This window comes from Phaseolus vulgaris, chromosome 11, assembly GCF_000499845.2.
Source record: "Phaseolus vulgaris cultivar G19833 chromosome 11, P. vulgaris v2.0, whole genome shotgun sequence".
NCBI lineage: Eukaryota > Viridiplantae > Streptophyta > Magnoliopsida > Fabales > Fabaceae > Phaseolus > Phaseolus vulgaris.
Genome location: NC_023749.2, coordinates 35,297,966 through 35,318,960, shown reverse-complemented (window position 1 = coordinate 35,318,960; position 20,995 = coordinate 35,297,966). Strand labels below are relative to the sequence as shown.

The 20,995-nt window shown below is 40.1% G+C and overlaps 1 long non-coding RNA gene across 1 annotated transcript; it reads right to left on the bottom strand.

Moving 5' to 3' along the window:
* Positions 1-10,457: 10,457 nt before the first annotated feature.
* On the bottom strand, positions 10,458-12,542 carry LOC137831140 (uncharacterized). The gene is made up of 3 exons (XR_011084353.1): positions 12,460-12,542; positions 11,588-12,371; positions 10,458-11,422 (listed from the first exon to the last, which is right to left on the bottom strand). It is a non-coding gene; the product is annotated as an uncharacterized lncRNA (long non-coding RNA).
* Positions 12,543-20,995: the final 8,453 nt, after the last annotated feature.

Below are 20,995 nucleotides of genomic sequence, written 5' to 3'. Positions count from 1 at the left end.
CATTTAATTGGATATTCATATTCTCATTTTGTAGGGTGTAAGCTGATTCGAAAAAGCACAAGTGGCACTTGTCATCTTCTTGGATCAAGTCTCATTTCTTGGCATAGTAAGAAACAAGCTTATGTAGCTTTTTCTACTGCAGAAGCTGAATACATTGTTGCTAGGAGCTGTTGTGCACAAATTCTTTAGCTTAAACAGCAACTTGCAGATTTTGGATTGAAGATCAACAAGGTTCCTTTACTTTGTGACCACACAAGTGCTATAAATCTCACCAAAAATCAGATTCAGCACTCAAGAACAAAGCACATTGAGATTCGTCATCACTTCATAAGAGATCATGTGAACAATGGAGATTGTGAGATGAAGTTCATTGAAACAAAACTACAACTTGCTGATATATTTACAAAATCTTTGCCAAAAGATAGGTTTTTTGAGTTAGGCATTCTTGACTCTCAAAATCTCTTTTAAATTGTTTTATATGCATAAAGTTTATTTGTGAAGACAAATAGGGGGAGAATAGGTTTCTGTGTTGCTCTACAAACTGTTATAACTCTTTAATTTATGTTTTCAAGTTGACTTTGCTTTTGCTGATAAAAACACTCGATTGAATCGTGAAAAAAATCGGTTGTTTGTCTGATATATTGTTTGTTTTGGCTGGTTTTTATGCTTTTGTGATTATGCAGAAAACTAGTTGGTGTATGATCATAACCTGCTATGAGAGATGCTCTGGATTGCATAGTTTTTGTTTTGCAGGTGCAGTTTCAAATTCAATCAAGATCAACACAAGCAGCCATGGATTTTTCTTCATCAAATAGGGGGAGATTGTTGATCAAGAGTGATTAAGTGCTTTGAAGAATCTAAATCCAAGTGTTTGATGAAAGGTTGGTGTTGCTTTTGTTTCTGGAAGGGATCTGGGTAGAATAGAATGTGAATCCACTCCTTTATTGAATCTAAAACTAATGTGATTTAAAACCTTTTTGAAATCAAGTGTTTTCCCAACTAAGTGAAAAACAACCTGTTGTTTTATCGAATCAACCGGTTGTTTTACTCTTAGGAGTTTTGAAAAGGTTGAAAATTGTTTTAGTTTGGTTAACTAAACTGTCAAGCGAAACAATTAGTTGTTTCGTGGTTTCAACCGATTCTTTCTTTGAAAATCCTAACAGAATTCAGTTTTGGTTGTTGAATGTGCTTTAAATGTTTTTCAACTGAATACGCGCCTTCATTAATTGCTTTGACCAATCTTTGGAAAATATAAATGGTTTGTTTATGTTTTCAAACAAGCAAGAGAAACAGATTTGAGTTTTTCAGTTGCGACAAAGTTGATTCTAAGATTTGAACATTCACATCAAGCTTTGGGTTTTCAAAGAGACTGGAATAGGATTGCAATTGTATTGATTTCAGTTTGTACTGTGAACAAGTGTAATCCCTTCTAAACCAACTGTATTTCTGGTGTTGTGTTGCCAAGGACTGTTGTGTGTTCTTGAGGTGGTCAAGATCAATACTCTTGGTGTGTTTTGTCAAAGGGAGTGTGTTTCTTGAAGGATTCAAGGTCACTACTTTGGTGGTTTGTGTGTTGTAATCTGGTTTGATTGCTTAGTGGATTACCCAGCGGTTTTTTGGGGACTGGATGTAGCTTTTGGCTTAAGAGTGAACCAATATAAATTGTTGGTGTATCTCTCTCTTACTCTGAACTCATTTAATTTTGTTTTAAGCTTTACTCGTATAAACAACCGATTATTTCGAAGAAACAACCGATTCTTTCGAAGAAACAACCGATTGTTTTTCTGTTACTTTGCTATTTAATTGCTTATATTTTTGGCTAACTTCATTCTTGTTCTGGATTCATACTAAGAATTTTGTTAAACCTCAAAAAAATTTCAAAAACCCCTCTTAAACAATTCATCCTCTCTCATTTAAGGTCATATTCTAACAATAATAACATTGAAATTTGATATGACAGAGGTTTATTGATTATTGCTAATTAAATTATTAATATTGATAATAAATAAAGATTGCAAATTATTGGACAGAGAAAAGTAATGTGCGGTGGAAAAAGAAAAGATAAACTTTCTTAAAAATCATAATTTCGATAATTACTGTGTCTGATACTTATGTTTGATGCAGATGAAAATAAATAATTTGTGAGTTTGATTGGTACAACATTACAAGTGGCAGACATGCATGGTTAGATTCAAATTTACGACCATGTCTTGCAACTTCTTAGGTTTTGAGCATAAATGTCAAATTTGATAGTTATTCAACTGTGCATGAAAATTCATCATAATTTCTTATAAGAAAACATTGAAATGTGTACCATTGATCCAATGAATTCAATAACTTTACTGAGATGAAGTTAACGTCAATGCATTAGATGCTGAATTAGGTTACAAACGCAAGCTATTCTGCAAAACAGTAGCAACTGCTGGTTACTGCACCCTGTTACTTTAGCAGTTCAGAATTTCATTGGTTTTATAACTGTGGTGGAGGCCACAACATTAAAGTTCTTCTTTTCTTCATTTTTGGACTTATCAAGAAAATAATTAGATTAAAATTGTAAAAAAAATGCTTTCCAATAAAAGTAGTAATTTTTAGTGTTTGCCAGATTATCTTAGGTTATTCGTAAAATCTATATTTTACACTAAATAATCACTTTTTGTACAGAAAAACAATGCAATATATGAATTAACGTTTACTTGCTATAACTTCTTGATCTTATGCAAAAGATTTGAAAATTAATTTTAAGACAAAAAAATGCTATCATAACAAAAAGTTATTATTTTCAAGCAAAATATTATCATTATGATGAGCTGTTTTTCTCTGTAAAGTTATATTTAGTATAAAATATAGATTTTACTTTTCTTCACAAATATTTTCTTAAAAATTTAATTTAATTATTTCTTGGTGAGTATATATCGAAGAAGACACCTTAATGGCTGGCAGAACAGAGATAAATCGAATGTAATTCTGACGAGCTGAGCTGTGAAACTAAAGGTCATTTTAGTTATTAAGAAATCTTATTTAATTTTTGTTATTTCCTACATTATTTTGAGACTTTGTTATAATTTTTACTCTAATAAAAAAATTTAATCAAAGTTATATTACATTCCATGTAGCTGAATAATTTTACTCTAAGAGTGCTTTATATAACTGAATAATTGTGCGAATTAAATTAAAAGAGATAATTAAATTTAATTTATGATTAATTTAATGAATTTTGTATTTAAGGTACGTATAGCATTTACGGTTTAATTTTGGTTCATTAAAGGGTGGTACTGCTAAAAAATATGAGGAGGGAGGATTTCGAGAAAAATCAAAATCAAGTTAATTTTGACTTAAATTTTAAATTAACTTATACGCAAATGAGTGAACTTACTTTGTATTGACGAACTTACTTATAATAGTTGGAATTAAAAGGTTATATTATTGTTTCATGCACTTGAAGAGCAATTTGAAAAATTTTGTTGAATAATTTAGGTACGAAGAATTCTGTTTTCAATTTTGAGAAACATAAATATACTTATGTCCTGGTCGGTATGTGGCCGAGCTCACTAAGGGCCATCTGGGGAAACTGACGACGTGAGAACTTGGCATAGGCCACAAACCGAATGAACAGGCCCAGAAACACGACCTGTTTTGGCCTTAGCCCGGTATCGCGCGACAGGACAAATTCTACTAAAGGAAAGTATAACGTTTTTCCTGCACACACATATTCTCGATAGCGTAATAAATGTAAATGCTCATATCCCCGATAATGTAATGAATGTTATCCTCGGTATCCCTGATTATGCTCATTAACTATTCTGATTTACATGCTTTATATCTATATTTTATAGAGAGTTACTGAGAAACGACACATTAATGTCTGGAAAGACCCAAGTCTGAAATCCAAGCCCGTAGACGCTTATAAATAGACGACCACCTACAGGGAGTATCTCAACTTGCATCTTTTCAACATATTTTATCATATACCTTATATTTAGTGCTCTCACTGACTTGAGCGTCGGAGTGTAATCGCAGGTGGAGCCCTCCTCATCCCTAGGAGATCGGTTTGCTAAAGCCTAGAGGCCATTCACCAAGCACCTCATCCGTTAGGCGACCGAACAACAGAAGGGAATCCAAAGAGAGTTCATCCTTACTCCGACCGATGTCGAGCCGGTCAGAAAGAACATTTTGGCGCCCACCGTGGGGCCTGTTAAAAATTGTACCCACAACCCAGTTGTTACTATATAGGAGAACCAACACCTACATCATGAGGACCAGACAAACATTAGTGTCGGAGGACGGAGAAGAAATGACTCTACAGCAAGTGGTAGAGGCCATGCAGGTCCTGCAACACGAAATTGAGGAATCCAAACGACGAGCTCAGGAGTTCCAGCACGAGCATGAACGCTTCTGTACAAAATCCTTGGCTGAGCAGCAAAGGTTGAGGGACGAATCCTTGGTCGAGCAGCAAAGGCTGAGGGACGAATCCTTGGCCGAGCAGCAAAGGCTGAGGGAGGAATCCCTGGCTGAGCAGCAAAGGCTAAGGGACGAATCCCTGGAGGAACAACAGAGGCTGAGAGATTATGCCGAGGCCTCAAGGCGATTGGTGGAAGAAAACCTCAGAAGGAATGAGGAGTTACAAAAAGGAAATGAAGATTTGAGATGGATGCGCCAAGAGCAGCCGAGGCAGGTGCCTGACATTTCTGTCGACAAAAGGAGAAGGGCCGACCCCCGGCCGTTCAGCCAGACGATCATGGACGAGCCCATCCCACAACACATTGTAATGCCGAAAATTCCCCCCTTCTCAGGGGTCGAGGATCCAGAGACCCATCTCAAGGTTTTTCAGGCCCAGATGTTGATTTCCAGGGGCTCGGACACGGTCCGGTGCAAGTTGTTGCAAGCAACTTTTACTGGAATAGCGTTAAGATGGTTTAGCGGGATATCAGACTGAGCAATAAGTTCATTTCAGGAATTTTCCCAACTATTTGAGGAACAGTTTGCGGCCAACATTGTCAGACCACCGAGGATAGCCGACCTTTTTGACATAACACAGAAGGAGGGCGAGCCGTTGAAAGAGTTCCTGAATCATTTTTGCGAAATATCCGTGTGCGTCCAGAACCCTAGGGACGAGATGGTGGTAGACGCGTTCGTGAAAGGTCTGCGCGATTACCGCTGCCACCACCAAAACCCTCCCTACCTTTGACCGTGTCCCTGGCTCGTTTGTTAGAGGACCGAGAAGTATCTGCCATGCTAGAATTCCCAAGAAAAACCGACCATGTGTTAGGCCCTCGAAAATCTGCATGGTGCGCTTTCCATCAAGCACGCGGTAACGATACGGACAGATGTCAAGCGCTGCAACACCAGTTAACAAGTATGGCGGAGAAGGGACACTTCCAAAAATTTTTGCAGCCTAAAGCTGGCAACGAGATCGTCTGTAAGACCGAGGCATAAGATAACCATGTGACTCCCGTCTTGGGAGACTTCAACACAATCGTTGGAGGGTTCTCAGGAGGAGGATCAATGTCGGCAAGTTGGAAGCGTTACTCCAAGGTGAGCTTGGTGCTGGAAACGATGGACTTGAAGTCATCCATCACCCCTACCCTGTGTTTTTCCGCCGCAGATCACAAAGATGTGTGGCCCCATCAAAATGACCTAGTGGTAATCACTGTTGTAACCATGGGGCGGAATGTGCACAGAGTGCTTGTAGATCAGGGAAGCTCAGTTGACGTCATGTTTTGGAATACTTTTGAAGGATTATGGATTCCCTGAGACCAGCTCCAACCCTTCGAAGGAACCCTCATCGTATTCAACGGGGGACAGGTGGAAGTCCGAGGGTACGTGAACCTCCGGACGACCTTCACAGATGGAGAAGAAGCCAATACGGTCGACATTAGATATATTGTAGTGAATACCCCATCCTCATATGATTTGTTGTTACGACGGCCGTCTTTTTAAACCAACTACGAGTGGTCGTCTCATCTCACCATTTGAAGATGAAACTACCATCCCTGATGGAGATCAAGCTCAAGTGGACATGGAGGCCAATCAACAAGATCAAGAAGAGGTAGAGGCACAAATAGAGGACGCCCATGGAGTTCAAAGCCCACCTCAAAGGCTTACAAGAAGCATGTTCAAAGCTTTAGGAGCTAGGGGACAATTATTTTCTCTTTTTGTAATTTCTTTGGTTGAAGGTTCTTAGAGGGAAACATTAGAAACCTCTATTGTTATAGCATCTTTTAGTCTTTAGTTAGGAGCTTTAGGAGGGGGTGTGTGTTAGTAGATAGGTGTAGGAGTAGAAAAGGAGGTGCCAAAGTGAAGGAAGAGGTCACACCTTCCTCATGCTTGGTTTAGGCACCGGTTCTAATAGCTTTAGGAGGGAATGTTGAATTCTCTTAGCTTTGTTCTTCAGCACCCTTAGGCTATAAATATAGGTGCTGCCCTTGTACATTTCAGAATTGAATTTTAATTAGAGAAACTATACTCAAATTTTGAGAGAGCATTGGAGAGCTTTTGAGCCTTCTTCTCTAGTCTTATTTTGATGGATCCATGGTTTCCTCAAGTGGCGGCTTGCACACTCATCTAGGAGCATCCATCCTTCTAGTGGCGTGATCATCCAACCATACATCCATCTTCATGAGCTTTCTCCTCTCCTTCCTTTCTTCTCTTTTGTTGTTCATGATTTGAGTTTGTGTTCTTGAGTTTTTTTGGTTCGGCCTTTCGGTTTTTCCAGCAGCTGTTCTTCTTTTCTATGTTTTGGTTCGGTACTTTTATAATTCCAGCACTCTTATTCAGTTTTCTTGCCTTTTAATTCATTTTTTTCGGTTCATTGTTGTTCTTATTCAATTCTATTTGGTGTTTTTGATTTTTACCTCTTTTTGTTGGTTCAATTTGACAGTATGAGGAACTTCCATATGAGTTTGGATTTGGTGCTAGTTTTGGTGAGTTCTTGACTTAAAACATTGATCCAATTCTAAGAAAAAGTGCCTAACTATTGTCCAACTTAAGCTGATTCCTAAGAATGTCAAGAATCATTCTCTTCTTTGCTATTGGAATCACATCATGTGGTATCAAGAGTTTAGGTGTGTTCTTGTTTAAATTTTGAGTTGTGTTGCACTTTAATTTCAAGAGCTCTTTAATTTTTCTTGCAATTTACTTTTCTGTTTTTAGGCTTATTTGAGTTTTGCTTGCTGTTTTCTTTATATTGCCTATCATATGTTTGAGTATTTTCCTTTTTGAATCCATACAAGTTTTGTCTTAGTCTTGTTTTTCCATAATTGTCATCACTTCTAGTAGTACTTTTGTTGATTTTATTGTTTCTTGCTTTAGTGTCATATAATTTTCTGAATTTGATATTGATCCTTTGTGCATTTTCTGTTTTAGAATTGAGTTCATACTTGTATTCTAGACCTATACAAGTTCCTATACATCATTTTCCATTATGTCTTTGCTAGTTCATAATTCTGTTTTTCATTCCTATTAGGATTCCTCTGTTTCTGAAAACGTGCTTACTGTTTTTCCTTATTGCAATTGATTTACTCACTGGAAAATTATGAAATTCTGGATTTGTGATATTCAAAGTGTTAGAAAAGAGTAGAAAAAAGAATTACTCAAAAATTCAAAGTACACAAAAAATGATAAATAAAATAAAAAAGTGTACAATTCTGCCGAAAAGAATACGGTAATCTGGCAGCGATTTTGAAAAATTTATCTCAATTAATTGGTTTACTGTTTTTAAGTGATTCCAGTGCCATTATTGAGTTAACATCTTGAAGTTTCTGTGGTTTAAATTTCATAATCCAGTTCGCTCTATATCATTCCAGTTAAATCAGTTAACATCAAGCACAGTTTGCATAAAAAAAATATTTTCCAATAGCTAAAGGGCAGCGGTGCCGGTATCATTTTAGAAGGACCGCAAGGGGTTTTGCTAGAACAGGCACTCCGTTTCTCTTTCAAAACAAGCAACAACCAGGCGGAGTATGAAGTCCTGATCGCCGGAATATTGCTTGCGCAGGAGATGGGGGTCTGACGCCTGTTAGCAAAAAGCGATTCACAGCTCATTGTCGGACAGATAACGTGAAATTTCCAGGCAAAAGACCCTCACCTTGCTTTATATCTAAACTACGTCAAAACTCTGGCGGACAACTTCACTTCTTTTGAGCTCACACATGTGCCACGAGAACAAAATTCCAGGGCCGATCTATTGTCAAAATTGGCGACGTCTGGAAAGGGAGGAACCCACCGAACAGTCATACAAGAGACCATGAGAGCGCCGAGGGTAACAATGGGTGATGCGCAGGAAGAATGTGTTAACGCGATCGAAACAGGGACGAAGGAGACATGGATGACTCCATATACACTATATCTATCCGACGGTATCTTACCAACCGAACCGGAATGCGCAAAGATGATAAGGAGGAATGCAAAGCGCTACACCTTGCTTGACGGTCACCTCTTTAGAAGTGGGTATACTCACCCACTTCTAACTTGTGTAGATGAAGAGCAGTCTGCTCGGATTTTATCTGAATTACACGAAGGCTCATGCGAAAGTCATATCGACGGGAGAGCCCTCTCGCTCAAAGCTATCCGAGCAGGCTACTATTGGCCAACCATGTAGGTCGATTGTCACTTGTATGCGAAAAATGCGAACAATGTCGGAAGCATGCAGATTGGCACCATCTCCCTGCAGAAGAGCTACACTCGATATCTCGCCCATGGCCATTTCACACATGGGGTATAGACATCCTGGGACCTTTCCCTCATGCGGCACGCCAACTTAAGTACTTAATCGTAGCCATTGAGTATTTTAAGAAATGGATACATGCAGAACCTGTGGTGGTAATAACGACACAGAAGGTACGAAGTTTCCTACGGAGAAATATAGTATGTCGTTTCGGGGTGCCGAAGCAACTCATATCGGATAACGGGACACAATTCGCCAGCCGTCAGGTAGGAGAGATCTGTGAACAACTCAGAATTCGGAAGGTGTTTTCCTCAGTCGAACATCCACAGACCAACGGACAGGCGAAAGCGGCGAACGGGATCTTGTTAAGGGGGCTGAGAAGGAGGTTAGAAAAAACAAAAGGCGATTGGCTCAACGAAATCCCTAGAATCTTATGGTCGTACCATATGACCCACAGTCTACAACCTAGGAGACTCCTTTTAGCTTAGTATACGGGACAAACGCCATGATTCCTATTGAGATTCAAGAGTTTTCCTAACGAGTCCGAGGCCACACCGAAAAAGGCTCAGACGAGGGACGCCGGGCTAATCTGGACACCATCGACGAGCTCCGCGAGGATGCCCGGATACACTCAGAAGCTCTCAAAAGAAGGGTCGAAAGGCAACACAAAACAAAGCTATTTCCCAGACAGTTCAAGGTTTCAGACTTAGTGCTCCGAAGGTCCCAGCCCTACCAAATGGAGAACAAGCTATCGCCGAAGTGGTCAGGGCCATACAGGATACGTGAGGTCGTGGGAATGGAGCTTATCGGCTGGAGACCTTAGACGGAGGAGTCATCCCACGCACTTGGAATGCCTCGAGTTTTGAAATTTTATTTCAGTTAGTTTGTTTAAATTTCATTGGTCGGAACTTCCCTGCAATAGCAGTATGACACTCTTTTCCCTTGAGTTTTTTGAAATTTTTCTCTAAGGGTTTTTAACGAGGTCATCTTGAAATAATAAAGCTGCTAGTTTTGAATACCTTGTTGCTTGTAATTCTTGACGAACCCGAGCAGTTCGGTCGTAATCAAATTCCAGAGTTTTAATCTGGTAGCGTACATAACGAACTCGAGCAGTTCGGTCGAAATCAAATTCCAGAGTCTTAATCTGGTAGCATACATAACAAACCCGAGCAGTTTGGTCGTAATCAAATTCCAGAGTCTTAATCTGGTAGCGTACATAACGAACCCGAACAGTTCGTTCGTAATCAAATTCCTTTTAATCTGGTAGCGTACATAACGAACCCGAGCAGTTTGGTCATAATCAAATTCCATAATCTTAATATGGTAGCGCATATAACGAGCGCCAGCCTCAAGGGTTTAGACCCTGAATTCTTAAATAAGTTGTGACACTGCCAGGAATTGATTGGGCCGATGTAGCCGACCTACAAGGGTCTACCAAGCATTGGGCCGATTTGGCCGACCTTGAGAGTTTGGACCCTGAATTCTCAATGAGTTGTGATACTGCCAGGAATTGATTGGGCCAACGCGGCCGACCTACAAGGGTCTACCAGGCATTGGGCCAACTTGACCGACCTACAAGGGTCTGTCAGGCATTGGACCGACTTGACCGATCTCAAGGGTTTGGACCTTGAATTCTTGATAAATTATTCCTTTTGAAAACGAACCGAAGCAGTTCAATTTCTATTATTTACATAAAAATGGGGTTTTGGTTACACTTGCAATCAGCGCAAGACGCGAACAGTCAGTATTCGATATACCCGAATGCGGGTTCATTTGAGTTCAAGTTACGAGATAGTTCTTGAGGCAAGATAAAACAAGTTATCATAAAGAGCTTTGTCAAACACACAAGCATAGCAAAGTCAAGAAAATAAAGAAGCCTTAAGTACATCAAAACAGAATGTTACGAACTCAGATGTCCTTCTCAACTTTGCCGTCAACCACCGCATAGCAAGGGTTGACCTCAAAAAAATCCACGCCAGGATGAGTAATGCATGCCTGCTCCATGGCTGCTTCGAAGCCAACAACGTACGAATTGGCTATGTCATTTTTCATGGCCTCGGAGCTGGTCGCCCACTCAGACTCCCGACGAGCGATCTTCCCTTTCAACTCGTGTATTTCCTCCTCCCGAGCTGTCACTTCCTTCTCCAAACGATGAATCTGGAGGAACAAGTCAGCCTTCTCCTGGGTCCATTGGCCTTCCGCCGTGCGAAGCCGATCCACCTCAATTACCGCGGCTTGGAGACGAGTAATCTCTTTTTGAAGCTCTTCCACACGATGCGTAAGCTCATTGATCTGCTCCAGATTCCTCTGGGTCTTGACATTGCCCATGCTAACTAGCATGTTCGCACGACTAAGCAAACACTCCACTTAACCACCAAGAGCATCGGCCCTCATACCTTGGAAACGGGAAACATCCGACTCCAACTAGTTATTCAGCTTGTTGTGCCCCAAGAAATCGAAAGAGGTATCCTAGAAGCTTTCTTTGGTTCCAGATCCTGACCCGGGCACCCAGTTATCCACCATGATGGGCTCAACGTCTGGAGCACGGTCATCTGAGCAAGAATGGGCCAATCGAACCGACCTTTCAGCTCTCCTCCTTTTCATATTAACATCCAGAGGTAGTACGCTCTACATCCTTCGAGTCAACAACAAAGGGGCTCGACCCACCATCGTCGGCAACGAGTGAAGGTTGGGGAGCTTTGATCCCTTTCAATCGGCGGGCGAGCTTGATTTTGGAAAGAGAAGAGACCATCTGTTTTTCTGCACACATAAAAAAAAAAAAAAAAAAAAAAAAAAAAAAAGAGGAAAGAATACAACAAAACTACGTCAGAGAAATTTTGGAATATAGTCAAGATACAAGAAGTCCACACAAACAATAAAAGAAGCCCGCACCAAAGGAGACGAGACCAGGGCCAAAAACTATACCAATATATTTCTTAAGATCAGAAGCCCGGTACTCGCGTGTCAGAATTTTTGGGGTTTCAAAAATGACACCCAGGTTATCAAGGAATTCGCAGACACTCTGTTCGTAAGGGTTCAGGTCGTCCATATGGAGAGCGTGGTGAGATTTCGGCTTTGGGACCCAATATAGTGGATAGCCCTCCAGCAGTGTCGGGCATACTACTGATGGTCGAATCTTGATAAAACGACCCTTAAAGTTCTTGTAAGAAGACTGAAAAAAGGTTAGTAATCCCCTCCCACCGACACCACTCAATGAAACCCACAACTGCTTCGAGGAGATTTTTAGTTCGAAAAAAAAAATGTTTAAGGTCGGCAACAGGCCGAGAGAATTAAGCAAAATGCGGAATCTGTGCAAAAAAAACCCAGCTTTTTCGGGTGCAGTTGGGCAGGCGCAATGTTCAGCTCGGTCAGAAACTCCTTCTCAAACAAATCGAAAGGAAGACGCACTCCTAGCTTAATAAAACAAGTGTCGTAGATGAAGCAAAATGGGCCATGGGGGTCGCCGGATTCGTCATTACAAACTGGTTCACCTTCACCATAAACGCATGCATTTATCAAGCTCTCATCGGTCTTGCTCAAAAAGAACGACTCCCGCAGGACCTCAAGTGTAGAAGGAGTGGTATACGAAGAAACCTCCCTCAGAAGGTCCCTTTTCGCCCAGGGAAACAGAGCAACGTAACTCATATATGGAAAACAAGGGGTTGGGCTACCAAAGCGCAAAAGGAGAAGGAAACCGGGCAGAGCAAACCTAAGGAGGCCCAAAAACCCTCTTAGGCCTAAACAAGCACTATGCAAAAGGAGAACACCAACCAAAGGGAGAAGGGTTTAGAGCTTACCTAAGAGTGAGACCGAAGGGAAGCCAAAGGATCAAGATGAAACATTTAGGGCAGAGAGAAAGGAGATGAATGGGCAAAAATAGAAGAATAAAGCCCTTGGGGTTAATGAAAAACGTCCCAAGGGAAGCTAGGTCGTCGGCCTATGGGCGTGCGACACGTGTCCAGGCATTTAATGAGCCCCTGTCGCACGTCTCTCCGAAGTGACAACCTTGAGCGGCGGGCCCGCATGAGTTGTACTTTAAAAAACAGGTTTTCCCGCTCTCAAAGTTAGCTCGGTGACCGACTATCAAACGCTAGCAACCATCTCTCACCTTTGAAGATTGGCCTTTTCCTTGGCTGAGAATCCAATGGTAAGCCAGGAACTTTGCCGACCTCTCCACATAATCACACCAATGGTAAGCCACAAATTTTGCCGACCTCTCCACACACACTCATGGTGAGCCAGGTAGTTTGCCGACCTCTCCACATACTCGCACTCATGGTGAGCCAGGTAGTTTGTCGACCTCTCCACATACTCACACTCATGGTGAGCCAGGTAGTTTGCCGACCTCTCCACGTACTCACACCAATGGTAAGCCAGGAATTTTGCCAACCTCTCCACATACACTCATGGTGAGCCAGGTAGTTTGTTGACCTCTCCACATACTCACACTCATGGTGAGCCAAGAAGCTTGCCGATTTTCTCACAGACCCACACGAAGTGAAATGTGGACGAACCACTGTCCTTCACATAGCTAGGAAGTTTGTCGACCTATCCATAATGATAGTTCGCTCGGATAACCCAATAACGCTTTAGCCTTTGCGCCTCGTAGGCTCGGCCCAAGGCTAAGGGGTTGTGTCCTGTCCCGAATCGGGTAGGTATTTGGCCGAGCTCACTAAGGACCCATGTAGGGGAAATGATGATGTGAGAACTTGGCATAGGCCACAAACCGAATGAACAAGCCCAAAAACACGACCTGTTTTGGCTTTGGCTCGGTATCGCGCGACAGGACAGCAAGGAACGAATTCCACTAAAGGAAAGTATAACGTTTTTCCTGCACACACATATTCCCGATAGCGTAATAAATGTAAATGCTCATATCCCCGATAACGTAATGAATGTTATCCTCGGTATCCCTAATTATGCTGATTAACTATTCTGATTTACATGCTTTATATCCATATTTTATAGAGAGATACTGAGAAACGACACATTAATTCCTGGAAAAACCCAGGTCTGAAATCCAAGCTCGTAGACGCTTATAAATAGACGACCACCTACAGGGAGTATCTCAACTTGCATCTTTGCAACATATTTTATCATATACCTTATATTTAGTGCTCTCACTGACTTGAGCGTCGGAGTGTAATTGCAGGTGGAGCCCTCCTCATCCCTAAGAGATCGGTTTGCTGAAGCCTAGAGGTCATTCACCAAGCACCTCATCCGAAGAGAGCTCATCCTTACTCCGACCGACGTCGAGCCGGTCAGAACAACTTAAAAACAATTATTAATATTTATAAGTGTTTAATAATGAATATATAAATATAGGGAGATATTGTATTGTGTATTATAGTGTATGTGATGTTTGTTAGAAGTATAAGTATATGTTAAGTTAAGTGTATAATAGAAGAATAATTACATAACCTACTTCACCATCTCAATGCTACATTAATGCTTCCATCTTAATTTCTTTATTAATTATATATTTCAGATAATGTATTATCTGCATTAAAATTTAAGTAAAAATTGAAGAGATGGTGCTTTATCGTGTGTAATAAACACAGAAGAAAGGTTACACCTAGATATTTCTTTATAGTGTTGAATTCATTAACAAAATTATTTAGAAGTCCACAATATATGAATGAAGTTGTTACTTATTCTTTTCTTATGCTTGATATTATCATACTCTTTGGTTAGAATGATAATTTAAATTATTTTTAATTTTCTAAAGTGTCTTTTGAGAATAAAATTATAAAAGAAACGAAAAATATTTAACTTTCCTTCATAATAATACGGAAATAACTGGACCAGTATTCCTTTTATTTCTCAATATAAAATTGTTTACTGTTCAAAGATCGAGAATTTGGTTATCAGAAAATCGAATTCCAACACGAAAATCCTTCTCGAATTTGATTGTCAATTTCTAGGTGCAGTTTTGAATTTTGGAGGAACCTTTTTAATATTGTTCTCGGTGTTGGAGTGGAGTTGAGTCTAAGTATAGTACAGTAAGTAATTATAATTTATTTTATTTTATTCTTTGCTAATAAAAAATAATTATCTAAATTTTCAGCCATGATAAATTTCATGGTAGATGAATTTTGAAAGGGAATTCTTTTTTTTTTTAAGTGAAACAATTAAAAAATACTGTACATTTTTTTTTTATCAGCAATGAATAAATAAAATTAAAGGGATACTTCAGGGGTATCCCAACCCATATACAGTGACTGGAAGTGGACTTCCTATTTCATCCAACTTTGACGACCACCGACTACGCTCACCTGGAGATCGCCGTTTCATCGACCGGCGATCATGTTGATCTTTACATAACTTCGGCGACCACCGACTACACATATATGGAGAACGCCGCTTCATCGATCGGCGATCATGTTGACAACGCCGCTTCATCAACCGGCGATCATGTTGACCAACTTCGACGACCACCGACTACACACACATGGAAATCGTCGTTTCATCGACCGGCGATCATGTTGACCTTTGCATAACTTCGACGACCGCCGACTACGCATGCATGGAGATCGCCGTTTCATCGACCGGCGATCAAGTTGACCTTGTCTAACTCCACACATATGGAGAATGCCGCTTCATCGATCGGCGATCATGTTGACATGGAGAACGCCGCTTCATCAACCGGCGATCATGTTGACCTTTGGATACCTTCGGCGACCACCGACTACGCACACATTGAGATCGCCGTTTTCACCGACCAGCGATCATGTTGACTTTTGCATAATTTCGGCGACCGGCGATCATCTTTCATCCCCAAGTTGTAACAGCTTCTACTCAGCTTGGATTCATAATAGCAAGCATGAAACAGGGACCATTTGTCCAGCAAAGCAGAAAGAGATTGGCCCCTCAAAAACAGAACCGATTCTCATGAAGAGCTGTACAAACAGCTTGCACAATCCATCCTTCCCAAACATCACCCAACATACCTATCCAAACATCACCGTGCACACAGCATCGAGAGGCCCACAAATAACACCCAACATGACCAGCGAACTCCCCTTCAATTGTGGTTTCTCCCTATCGCAAACCCACTTGGATACCCTGCTTCATTTAGTTTTGGCTTGAACAAACCTTCAACAACCGCCTTTTCTGCCATAAATAATCAGCGTACACCCAGCATGCATTGTATGGGATTTAAAAGCCAATCAGAAAAGGCATATGAAAAAGACCCTTCCCTATGTTTCAACCAAAGCCAAGACATAAGTTGAGCTGTTTGAAAGGTTTCCTCATGGTCAGGGACCCCTTGTTTGAAGATCACATTGTTCCTATGCTCCCATATACATCGAAGATTGGCCACCCACACTCCCTTCCAGACCTGGTTCTGCTTCTCGTTCAAATTAAACAGATGAAAATTCAGAAAATGGTTGCATAAGTCCCTGTTGTGTGCACCCATAACACCTATCCATGTATAGCAGAGCATCCAAACACGGTAAGCAAAGATACAATCCAAGAACAGATGCTGAGTAGTTTCTACTGACTGATTACATAAAACACACAAAGGAGAGTTCACCATAATCCCTCGTACCACAAGATTCTGGCGAGTTGGGATTCTGTCCAAGAGGATTCTCCAGGCTGTTACTAAAGCTTTTGGGAAAGCTTTGGTCTTCCATAACAGCCTAAAAACATCATAACTGGTCCGATTCCTTGGTTAGCTAAAAGATCATATGCTGATCTTACCGAGAAAAAACCTTTGGGATCCCCATTCCAAGAGATAAAGTCCTTAGCCTCCTTATGCATAACAACCCTATGTAAAACTTCTAATAACTCATCCTCCAGAATGGATTCCCAATGGAATCTCTCCCTTCTCCAGTTTAAGTTCCATCGCCACCCAAAACTGTCCCAATAACCAGTCTCACCCACCTTCATCCCTTGATTAAGAGAGATAGAGAACAACCTAGGGTATAACTCCTTGAGACTTTTGTTATTAACCCATGGATCCTCCCAAAAGCGCACTAAGTCCCCAGATTTAACATTCCATGTAATAGCTTGTTGGAACGAACCTTCCCCATTACCCTCCCTACATATTTTTTCTAAATCTCTCCACCACCAAGAGTGGTAGCAAGGCCGTGCATTGTTATAACTAGATATCGTTGAGTATTTGGACTCCAGAATATCTTTCCATTTCCCTTTCTCGTCACTCATCAACCTCCATTTCCATTTCGCCATTAAGGCAAAGTTAAACTTCCTGACATCCTTGATACCAAGACCACCTTCTTCAGGGGGTTTACAAATGTTCCCCCAACTTACCCACGGTATAGATTTATTATCTCTACCCCACGCCCATAAAAAACTTCTCTGAATATTCCTGATTCTCTCACAAATCGTGACCGAGGCTTTAAAGAAGGACAGGTAGAAAAGAGGGATAAAGGTGAAGACTGATTTTATTAGGCATATTCTACCTGCCATGGATAGACACCTCCCTTTCCAAGTACTAAGTCTAGCACTGACTTTGTTGACAACCGATTCCCAGAATTGTACCTTCCTTGGATTACCTCCTACTTCTAACCCCAAGTACTTGAAAGGTATCCGCATTGTGTTGCAATTAAGAGTCTTGGCGTAGGTCTCCAAGGTAAACCTGTCCACATTTATCCCAGCGAATTTGGATTTGTAGAAGTTGATTTTCAAACCAGAAACTAGTTCGAAGCATCTGAGAATCGTCTTTATAGTGAAAACATTAAGGAAAGAATCCTCACACAGGAAGAGAGTGTCATCTGCAAATTGAAGCATGCTGCATTCTATTTCCCTCATCCCCACCTTCACACCTGTTAGCATGTTTTGCTTAGATGCTTGTCTCACTAAACCAGCTAAACCTTCAGCAACCACAAGAAACAGAAAAGGCGCCATAGGATCACCCTGCCTTAATCCTCTTGATGGTTTAAATTCCTCTGTAGGGCTTCCATTAACGAGCACTGAAATGGAAGACGATTCTAGGCATCCTCTAACACACCTTACCCATTTACTATGAAAGCCTAGCCTCTGCAACATATCAAATAAGAAGTCCCACCTTACCGAATCGTAAGCTTTCTCGTAGTCCACCTTGAAGCAAAGAGCACTCCTTCTATTCCTCCTAACCTCCTCCACCACCTCATTGGCCACTAGCACGTTGTCTAACAAGCCTCTATTCCTCAAGAAAGCATATTGGTTTTCGTCGATAATCAAATGAAGAACATCCTTCATACGACCAGCTAAAACCTTAGTCACGATCTTAAAGAACATACCTACAAGGGATATAGGCCTGAATTGATCCAGAGACAGGGGGTCACACACTTTAGGTACCAAAGCAATGAAGGAAGCATTACAACCTTTTGGTATAACCCCAGTATCTTGGAACAAGTTTACAGCTTCCATAACATCAGATTTGAGGATATCCCAGCAATTCCTGATGAACGTAAAGTTGAAACCATCCGACCCTGGACTCTTTGATCCTTCACACTGCCACACAGCTTCTTTCACTTCTTCCTCTGTAAAACTCGAGACCATTCTCAGGCTGATTTCCTGAGGGAGGGATTTGAACTCCACAGAGCCCAAGTTTACTCCGAAGTCTTGTGTAGCCGTGAACCTCTTTTCAAACAAAGCCTTAGCTTCCCTACGAACTACTTCCGGTTCCTCACACCATTGCCCCCCGACCTGCACACCCTTGACTTCATTTTTAAGTCTTCTCCACCTGATGGCCGTATGATAAAATTTGAAATTCATGTCCCCAAACTTGTGCCAGTTTGTTCTTGCCTTTTGCCTTGCGAGAGAGTCCAGTTTATTATCAATCATGCTCAGTTGGCTGAGTAATTCCATTCTTCTTATTCTATCGCTCTCCTCTAAGACATCATTATCGTCCCTAGCGTCAAGGATCTCAATATCCTTCAAGATTTGGTTTTGATTTGTCTGCAAGCATCCAAACACATTCTTGTTCCAAACTTTGAGGTCTGCCTTCAAATATTTTAGTTTCTCCTTAAGACTAGATATGTTGTTTCCCTGTCCATTATACGACCCCCATTTCTCTTTCACAAACGTCTTGAACCCAGGCTCCATGAACCAAGCGTCTATGGAGCGGAAAGGTTTTGGGCCCCAATCTTTGTCCCAAGACTTTGCCACAATAGCGCAGTGATCGGACACAATTCTTTGTTGCACATATTGCTTGTAGAATGGCCAGGTCTGGATCCATTCTTCAGAAACTAGGACTCTATCCAACCTACTTTTAGCGGTTCCATTTGGTTTGAACCATGTATATTTTTTGCCCACAGTTGGGATGTCCACCATACTGTTTTCATCAATAAAACTATTGAAGCCTCTTATTTCCTTCCTTTGGCTTGACCCAATTCTGATTCCTTTCCTTTCATCCTCCCTTCTTACAGCATTAAAGCCTCCACAAAAACATCCAGCCATGTTCTGATAACTCCTCTTCAGTGATGTTATAGCATCCCATAGAGAAATTTTTGCACTGAGGTTACAAGCTACATAGATATTTACCACGAGACACAAACAATTAGAATTAATGTGCTGGCCTACTACTGCAATGAAACCTATCCCGACAACATGCGAATGATAACATAATTTATCTTTATGCCACATTGATAAGATGCTCTCTGCACCATTTTCACCTTCATAATGCACCCAACCTATATTACTGTCCCCCCAAAGAGAGAAACAGCGATTATCAAAGAAAGATACAGTTTTTGTCTCCTGCAGACATACAAATTCCACCCCCTCCTTGGCGATACAATGTTTCAAGTAATTAGCTTTCGTACCCCCTCCCAAGCCTCTGATATTAAGATTAAAGATGATCATAACTCAACATGACTAGTACCCACCTCGGCATTCTTCTTTATTTCCTTATCCCTTTCCTCCATACTTTTCAATTCAACAACGATATTCACCTCCTCCCCGGAACACCTCACCCCTAGATGTTTACCCGCATCCCATATACGTTCAGATTCAGCTACACAATCCTCAACCATTAATCTGTTATTGCAGTGTTCAAATAAAAAATGTTTTGAATATTTTAACTAAAAATATTTTTCAGAATTTTGACGTCTTAAACGTTTTAAAATAGGTAAGAAAGATGTTATGAAAAATTTAATTAAAAACAGAGAGAATTTATTTTAAATAATTTATGAAAGGAAAAATTATTAAATTATGTAAGGTTGAATATAATTTGATTAAACTTTTAAAAATATAGAAGGAAATGTTAAATTTTTGTGGATGTTTTTTTTTATTGGTAACTTAAATTTTTTGATATGATTTTAAAAAATGTAGGTTGAAATGTTAAATAAAATTACAGGTAATGTAATTTATTAATTTTAAAATAGGAAAAATTAAAAGTAAAATATAAAAATTCAAAACTGGACTCAAAATTTGATCAGTGTAACACTCCATAAATTACATATAACTATTACAATAAAAATTGTATCAGTTTCTATACAAATTTGGGATTTTTCAAAACATTCCTAATACATGATTAGGACTTATGGAAACACAAATATTTACAATATACAATTCAAAAGAACATCCTAATGTCCTCCAGAACCTCCAACACCTGTATGGTCATCTGCTCATGTACGTAGTACAATCATCACAGTTCAAACACAACAAGAAAAGCAAGCGTAAGCTAATGAAAAGAAATTTCATATCTTATCTCTAATTTTTGGAAAAAGAATCAATTAAACAAATCACTTATAAATATTTCTTTAAATGTTGTCATATAAAATTTCAATATCAATTTATCATTCATATAGACCACACATTGATCTATTTTCAATCACAATCATTGGATTTCATTTCAAACATCCAATACCGAGTGTCTACAGTGGGACCCGGTGTGTATGAGCTCCCTCTCGGCTTCTCACCACCTGATATCTTAGTCTACATGACTTAGATCATCAGTGAAGCTAGAGGATCTCCGTTAAACATAGGCTTTTCATACTTAATGTACCATCAAATAACAACTCATACATTATCCCAAATGTATGACATCAATTTCATACAATATCATTCAAAACGCAATCCACAATATTCAAAATCTTATTTAACAGAAAAAACAACACTTAAATACTAAACCATTAAAATATAATATTTTTACTAGTTTAAATAATATATAAACAAACAACACAATATATAAACACACAACATCCCTGCAAGAGAAATTGAATATTGGGATCACGTCCCCTCCGTATTCAGATCTTCTATCCTAGGGTGCTATTAAAAATTAAATTTAGCTTCCCTTGCCTCAATTTCTTTCTTTCCAAGCAACTTCTAGAATTTTATTCCCCACAGTTTGGATAAGCTTCAAGATTTACAGGCATAATCCAAGTTATC